At 38.7% G+C, this 7446-nt stretch overlaps 1 long non-coding RNA gene across 1 annotated transcript in view; it reads right to left on the bottom strand.

Moving 5' to 3' along the window:
- LOC122564653 (uncharacterized) overlaps window positions 1-7446 on the bottom strand; it is a 38633-nt gene that overhangs the window by 19459 nt on the left and 11728 nt on the right. The window lies entirely within an intron of this gene.

Below are 7446 nucleotides of genomic sequence, written 5' to 3'. Positions count from 1 at the left end.
AGGAATACTATGAGAATAGGACCGAGTGAATTGTGCATTTGGAGAGCTGGTGCAAACATGCTAGAGCTTCCATGTGGATTGTAACAATTCTGTGAGCTGGAAAAAACAGGACCTAGGGCCTCCCTTTTTTAACAGATAGGTTCAGACAGCATAGTCCAGTGGAAATTTGAATTGTCCCTGGTCTTCCAGTTTGCACAGATAGTACCCTGCCAATTATGGGACCTTTCAGAAGTCCTGATGTACTCACTGTTGCAGAACTGCCTTGGAAACTTATATTTCTGACTGGCTATCCCCTGGAACTCTCTGGAATCTTGTGAAAATGCTCTATTGTCTTTAGCTGTTGTTTTCTCGAGTATCGATGCATGAGGGCAATATGATTAGTGTAGCACTCAGAACCTGGTGAATGTGAGAGTGATTAATCTTTTTTATGTCTACAAAAGGCCACTATTGTTTTAGTTTTTAATTAGCCATAGGCAAAGGGGGAATTTGAATATCTCAGATTCTACCTTTCTTAATAACTATTGATTATTACAGATAGTTGTGGAAGAGAACTGGGAATTTTAGTTTATCTGTTCCCTCTCTGTCTACAACAAAACTTGGAGTGTTAGGCAGTGTGGCACTGTCAGCCTCTGAGCAAAGGCTGTGATAAATTGGTGCAATAACTTTTGTACTAGTAGATCAGCAATTCAACAAAGAAAGAGAGTTGTCATCTAGCAACAGTAGCCTCCTGATATTATGAAAGTTCATTTTCATTAAATCAGTCAGAAATATGGGTGAATTGATGTGTAACAGTTTTACAGGAATGTCGTTTCTTACTGCATTGGAGTCTTAACATGCTAGGGGTGGAAAAAAACAAAGAATCCTCAACTCTTCATGCAAATAATAATTGTTGACACAATTTTATACGCTATATAAAATTAATGGAAATGAGAGAGCTTACTTCAGATCTCAACACTTCCCCAGAGCTCTGTAAAGCATTTAATCATATGAGCAGGTTATGGAGATTGCATATAATTATTTGTCATTGTCTCTGCTGGTTCACCTGACTGATCAAACCGGTGTGGAAAAAAAAATCACTCTATGTTAACTGTTGAGCATAAATTAGGTTTCAGTGATCGTAACTGCTGACCCTAAAACATGTTGTGTTCAAAACTGGCCCTCCATATTAAAACTGCTCATTCATTCAGATCAAAATAAACATCTGAGCAAACTTCCACCTATGTGCCTGTTTATGGCTGTTCAAGGAGGCTTTTCAAATTCAGCTTTTTAGGTGGAAGGAACGTTGAAAAGTTCATAAATGCTGAAATATGTTTAATTTAGCCAAAAACTAATTGACAATGGGACTGGTAAATGTGATATTGTAGTTTTAAGTTCTGTTGAGTGACTTGTAATCTGGTTACTGCCTAATGAACTATGTGCTTAAGACAAATATTTACTTCATGAAAACAGTTTTCAACTGTGTTAATAAAATAGCACTTTGGCTATCAATTATATCTGCATCAATGAATTTATTTTTAATGTTAAAAATAAAAGTACAAAAAGTTTTTTTTGGTTGGTTGATGGAAGATTGTGTTTATAATTATGCAAATTAACTTGAGGGAAAAGACACTTGAAGCAAAGCTTAATTCATAAAGCTAGCACATCCTAATAGCTGAACATCCATAGAGCAGAAAGTTTATTACACCATATTTCTGCCTATGAACAATTTCTGCTATGCTGCATGTTTCTGTACATCCCAAATTTTTAATCATATAGAGAATAATGTTGGAATGAGAAATGGAAGAAAAGTATCGTTGTGATGGGTGATGTTCCTCTGACATCATGATTAGGTATATTCATGTTGAAATAATGAATCAAAAAGAGATGTATCCAGGCTCTGAACCATGCTGCAGGAAAGTGGGGCTAGTGTAGGTTGTAATGTATTTTTGGCAGTATAGAGTCAACAGGATGAACAACCTATTGTCTTACTCTACGATTCTATGATTTTATTCGAATGAAGCTTATTTTGAGCTGGACAATGTTGAAATTTGGCACTTGAAAGGAATAAACTAATACTATTTTCAGAACTGATTTGTTACTTATCCCAGATACAATACCTCTTTCCCTCCATAGAGAGAATAGGAATCAAAACCTGCAATATCTGTCACCTTTTTTAACTAAGTAACATTACAAGGCAATTGAGACGGTGATGATTTATAATACCCTCAGCTCATGACGTTCAAGTTGGTACATGAACACCACTTTCTCCAAGGGAACTAGAGATAGGCAATAAATGATTACCTTACTGTTGATATCCACATTCTGTGAATGAATATTTTTCTTTCAAATTAAAAGTTATTTCTTGGCAGCAGATAAAACTTATTGCTGAGATTCAAATTTCTTATCTAGTTTTATGAGAAGTGCTTATTCATAACAGTTGCAATATCCAGTTAATTATCCCTTGAACATTTCTAGCATGTGATTAAAGGAAACTTCATTTGGTGGCTAGGAATATGTTGGCATACCTTCTGTAAATAGAAAGTTGACTCTGTCAGTAAGCAGCAGAAAGAGTTATTTGATCCTCTAGGTTTTTCAATGTGGTTGGCTTTCAACCTGAAGTTTTCTAAAGTAGCAACAGGCATTTCATAATTAAGTCCTGCTACCCAATATCCTCTGATCTCGACAGTTTCAGAACTTTTCTTTTCCCTTGAGTAAAGAATCTGTCCATCTCAAGAAAGAGAATACCTTGAGATCGATAACAGTTCATCCTCCACCATTTCCGCCACCTGCAAACAGACCCCACCACCACAGATATATTTCCGTCCCTACCCCTATCCTTCCCCTGCCACTGCAGGAATTGCAAAACCTGTGCCCACGCCTCCCCCCTCATCTTCGTCCAGGACCCAAAGGAGCCTTCTATATCCATCAGAGTTTTACCTGCACTTCCACCCATGTCATTTCCTCTGTCTGTTGCTCCCGATGCGTTCTTCTCAATGTTGGGGAGACAGAACTCCTACTCGCAGAGCGCTTCAGAGAACATCTCCAGGACACCCGCACCAACCAAACCCACTACCCTGTGGTTGACCACTTCAACTCCTCCTCTGACTCCACCGCCTCTATCGCCACTCCCTATCCACCCAATGCCTGGAGGAAGAACGCCTCATGTACCGCCTCGGGACCCTCCAACCACATGGCATCAATGCGGATTTCACCAGTTTCCTCATTTCTCCTCCCCCCACCTTATCTCAGTTCCAACCTTGCAACTCGGCACTGCCTTCATGACCTGTCCTACCTGTCCATCTTCGTTCCCACTTATCTGCTCCACCCTTCTCTCCGACCTATCACCTTCACCTTCACCTTCACCTTCACCTCCACCTCCATCTACCTATCGCACTGTTAACTTCCTTCCCCCTCCAGCCCCACCCCATTCCCATTTATTTGTCCACCCCCTCAGCTCTCAGCCTCATTCCTGACGAAGGGCTTTTGCCCAAAACATTGATTCACCACACTCTCGACTCTAATCTCCAGCATCTGCAGTCCTCACTTTCACTCAGTTTTGACATTTTGCTCTGTCTTGATTTCTGAACATCTTTGATGTTTCTTTATCAGAGTCAGGGAGATGTACAGCAAGGAACCAGACCCTTTGGTCCAACTCATCCATGCCAATTAGGTATTCCAACCCAATCTAGTCCCACCTGCAAGCATCCGGATGTTTTCCCTCCAATCCCTTCCTATTCATATACCCATCCAAATGTCTTTTAAATGTTGTAATTGTACTAGCATCAGAAAACAGCAAACAGTGGGGGTAGGGAATAAAGTTTTGATGTGGACAAGGTTTGCAGGTATTAATGAAAGATGCAAGTACATTTTTATTCTTCCTCCTTAGAAAGCATAGTAACATTACTGATGTTTAGAGAGTCATAGTCATAGAACTTTACAGCATTGAAACAGACCCTTCTGTCTAACTCACCAATGCCAACCAGATATCTGAAATTACTCCAGTCCATTATTTGGCATATATCCCTCTATACCCTTCCTATTCATGTACCCTTCCAGATGCATTTTAAATGTTGCAATTGTACTGGCCTCCACCTCTTCCTCTGGGAGAAAGTGAGGACTGCAGATGCTGGAGATCATTCCTGAAGAAGGGCTTATGCCTGAAACGTCGAATCTCCTGCTCCTTGGATGCTGCCATTCCTGAAGAAGGGCTTATGCCCGAAACGTCGATTCTCCTGCTCCTTGGATGCTGCCTGACCTGCTGCGCTTTTCCAGCAACACATTTTCAGCTCCACCTCTTCCTCTGGCAGCTCATTCCATACACGTACCACACTCAGCATGAAAATACCTCTTGGGTCTCTTTTATATCTTTCCCCTCTCACCCTACCTATGACTATGACTCTCTAAACATCAGTAATGTTACTATGCTTTCTAAGGAGGAAGAATAAAAATGTACTTGCATCTTTCATTAATACCTGCAAACCTTGTCCACATCAAAACTTTATTCCCTACCCCCACTGTTTGCTGTTTTCTGATGCTAGTACAATTACAACATTTCCCCACCCCAGGGAAAAGACTTTATCTATTTATCCTATCAATGTCCCTCATGATGTTGTAAACCTCTATAAGGTCATCCCTCAGTCTTCGACACTCCAGGGAAAACAGCCCAAGCCTGTTCAGCCTCTCCCTATAGTTCAAATCCTCCAACCCTGGCAACATCCTTATAAATCTTTTCTGAACTCTTTCAAGTTTCACAACATATTTCCGATAGGAAGGAGACCAGAATTGCATGCAATATTCCAACAGGCCTAACCAACGTCCTGTACAGCTGCAGCATGACCTCCCGACTCCTGTACTCAATACTCTGACCAATAAAGAAAAGCATACCAAACATCATCTTCACTATTCTATCTACCTGCGATCCCACTTTCAAGGAGCTAAGAACCTGGACTCCAAGCTCTCTTTGTTCAGCAACACTCCCTAAGACCTTACCATTAAGTGTATAAGTCCTGCTAAGGTTTGCTTTCCCAAACTGCAGCACCTCGCATTTATCTGAATTAAACTCCATCTGCCACTTCTCAGCCCTTGGCCCATTTGATCAAGATCCCATTGTAACCTGAGGTAACCTCCTTTGCTGTCCACTACGCCTCCAATTTTGGTGTCATCTGCAAATTTACTAATCACACCTCTTATGCTCACATCTAAATCATTTATGTAAATGATGAAATTATCGATACATGGAGCTAAAAAACACAGGATGAAAGGTTACATCAAATGTTTGTCATTACCTACAAAGTATATTCACCAGTTACTGAACAGGAGTCATAGAGTTGGCTTGTACTTTTGATTGTGCTTAGTTATTGGATGGCAACTAATTTCAGGGTTTATGTAAAGGAAAGCATGGACTATATAAATTTGGAAAACAGTCTTTGCACAGCCCATATTTCCCTCGAAATGTGAATAAAACCCAATAGGTTGAAAAAAGAACAGAATCAATCTTCTCTTGAAACGTCCAAAAAAAAACAGTAAGTGGCTTTGTAATTAAATGTATTGATCTGAGCAAAGCAAAATGAATGGGTTGAACAAATGTTCACACTTTAATCGTTTTCTGGGAGCAAAAGGAAAGACAGACAATTAATGTGCAATATGGCTGTAAATTAAAAGATGTTGGAGATATCTGCAGGAATGGTGTAATTTACGTTAATGGGAGTTAAAGTAATAATATACTTATTTAATTGGTAATGACTTACTAAGGTGTGCAGAACTTGTGGGCAACAAAGTTTCCTTCAGGAAGCCTTACTTTGCCAATGATGGAATAGATTTACAGGAAAAGATTCAAACTTCAAATGTAGAACATTATTGAACATCCTTGATGTGGTAATGGGTACAGTCTTGTTCATTTCATGTCCAGCTTTGATTGCTGTTGATATTGCATGAATCACAATTCTATATGAAAATACACACTGCCTCTACAATGTCAAATTTGATTGTCAATGGCAATATGAGGTTTAGAACTGGGAAGGTGTAAACTGCAGTCTGTAAATTAACCAGATTCATCTTTGGTAACTGTATCCTGCTAGCTGATTAAATAACTTGATTTTATAAAGTATTCAAAGATACTTAATATTGCAGGATCAATTATTCCAATCTTTTCCTCTTCTGCAGGCAGCAACTCCTGCAAGGATATTGTACCACATCTCAGAAAAACTTTTCAGTGGTTTAATAATCAACTCTTATAGAAGTACCAGCTACCCTCCTTGTCTCTACATGCACCCATAATTATTGTACTTCTGTTTCAAAAATACTGATAAGCTATTGTTCCTACTGTTAGAACTGTCACTAATATGGATTATGATTAAATCACCTTTAATTTTCATTTCAATTAAAGGTGATTTAGAAGTGATTTACTTTCAATTAGTTTTATAATGCCTCTGTGTGCTTAAAATACTTGAACATTTGACCCAGTGTCGAGGCTTGAAAGCCCTGAGCTTGCTATGGAGGTAATTGCTGAGGGTGGATCTGTGCATAATATAATACATACATACATACATACACACTGGATCCAGAGGCTTAGACATTCCAGTCTGCTTGACTAAAAAAAAAAGTCTTCTGTATGTTTAGGGAGAAAAAGAGAATTCTAGAGAAACATGTACAGTAGCATATTTCTATAAAGTCAAGAAAAGCCCAGCTACTGAATAGTGTAGAGTATTCACAGATTTATTGTCCCATTTACGCTTTTGGTAAAAGATGTTTTGCCTTCTATAGAATTAAAGAACTTTCATTAATATGTCATCTTTCTTAACCTCAGTACCCCATAAGGGAATCCACATCCCATTTAAATTTTGAAATATAGCTGCTATTACAATGTAGCTGTGACATATTTGTTCCACTGCTGTTGAAAGTTTTGCATATTCCAAGATCCTGGAGATGTTGGATATACTCTGAAGATAAAGTTAAAGATATGGGTGATTATGCATGGTGAACAGGCATCTGAAAAATGATAACCAGGATGCAGCAAGATTTTATTAAAATTTAAAACAACATTCTAATTTACATTATGGAGTATATAAATGTGTGTACTGCTGAAAGGAATTCACATGGTGGACAATCTATTGTTTGAAGTTAAACTTACTCTGCATTAGAGGTTGGAGCACTGGGATTCAACAGGAAGATAATATTTAAGGTGAATAAAGAGACATGTCTGCTGATTGAAGTAAAAAGATGAATGCCTGTTTTGTGTGCATTACTTAAATTATTGTTAATCAATCTGTTTATCCATGCTGTGACAAAACCCTTTGGTTGTCTGGAGGTGAACTCAGATCTTCATACCCAGCATAGGGTATGACCATCGCACTCCAGAAGAACTGCTTCAGAATTCACCTATGTAGTGATTGGGCATGTGTGTTTTATACTTCATACACAAAGATCCTGTAGTCCCTGTTATAATGTAGGAATGTGAATTGTAGAATT

Source organism: Chiloscyllium plagiosum, unplaced genomic scaffold (assembly GCF_037043375.1).
Source record: "Chiloscyllium plagiosum isolate Xiang-an unplaced genomic scaffold, Cpla_swu_hap1 HiC_scaffold_21, whole genome shotgun sequence".
NCBI lineage: Eukaryota > Metazoa > Chordata > Chondrichthyes > Orectolobiformes > Hemiscylliidae > Chiloscyllium > Chiloscyllium plagiosum.
This window is presented reverse-complemented; position numbering and strand designations above follow the sequence as displayed.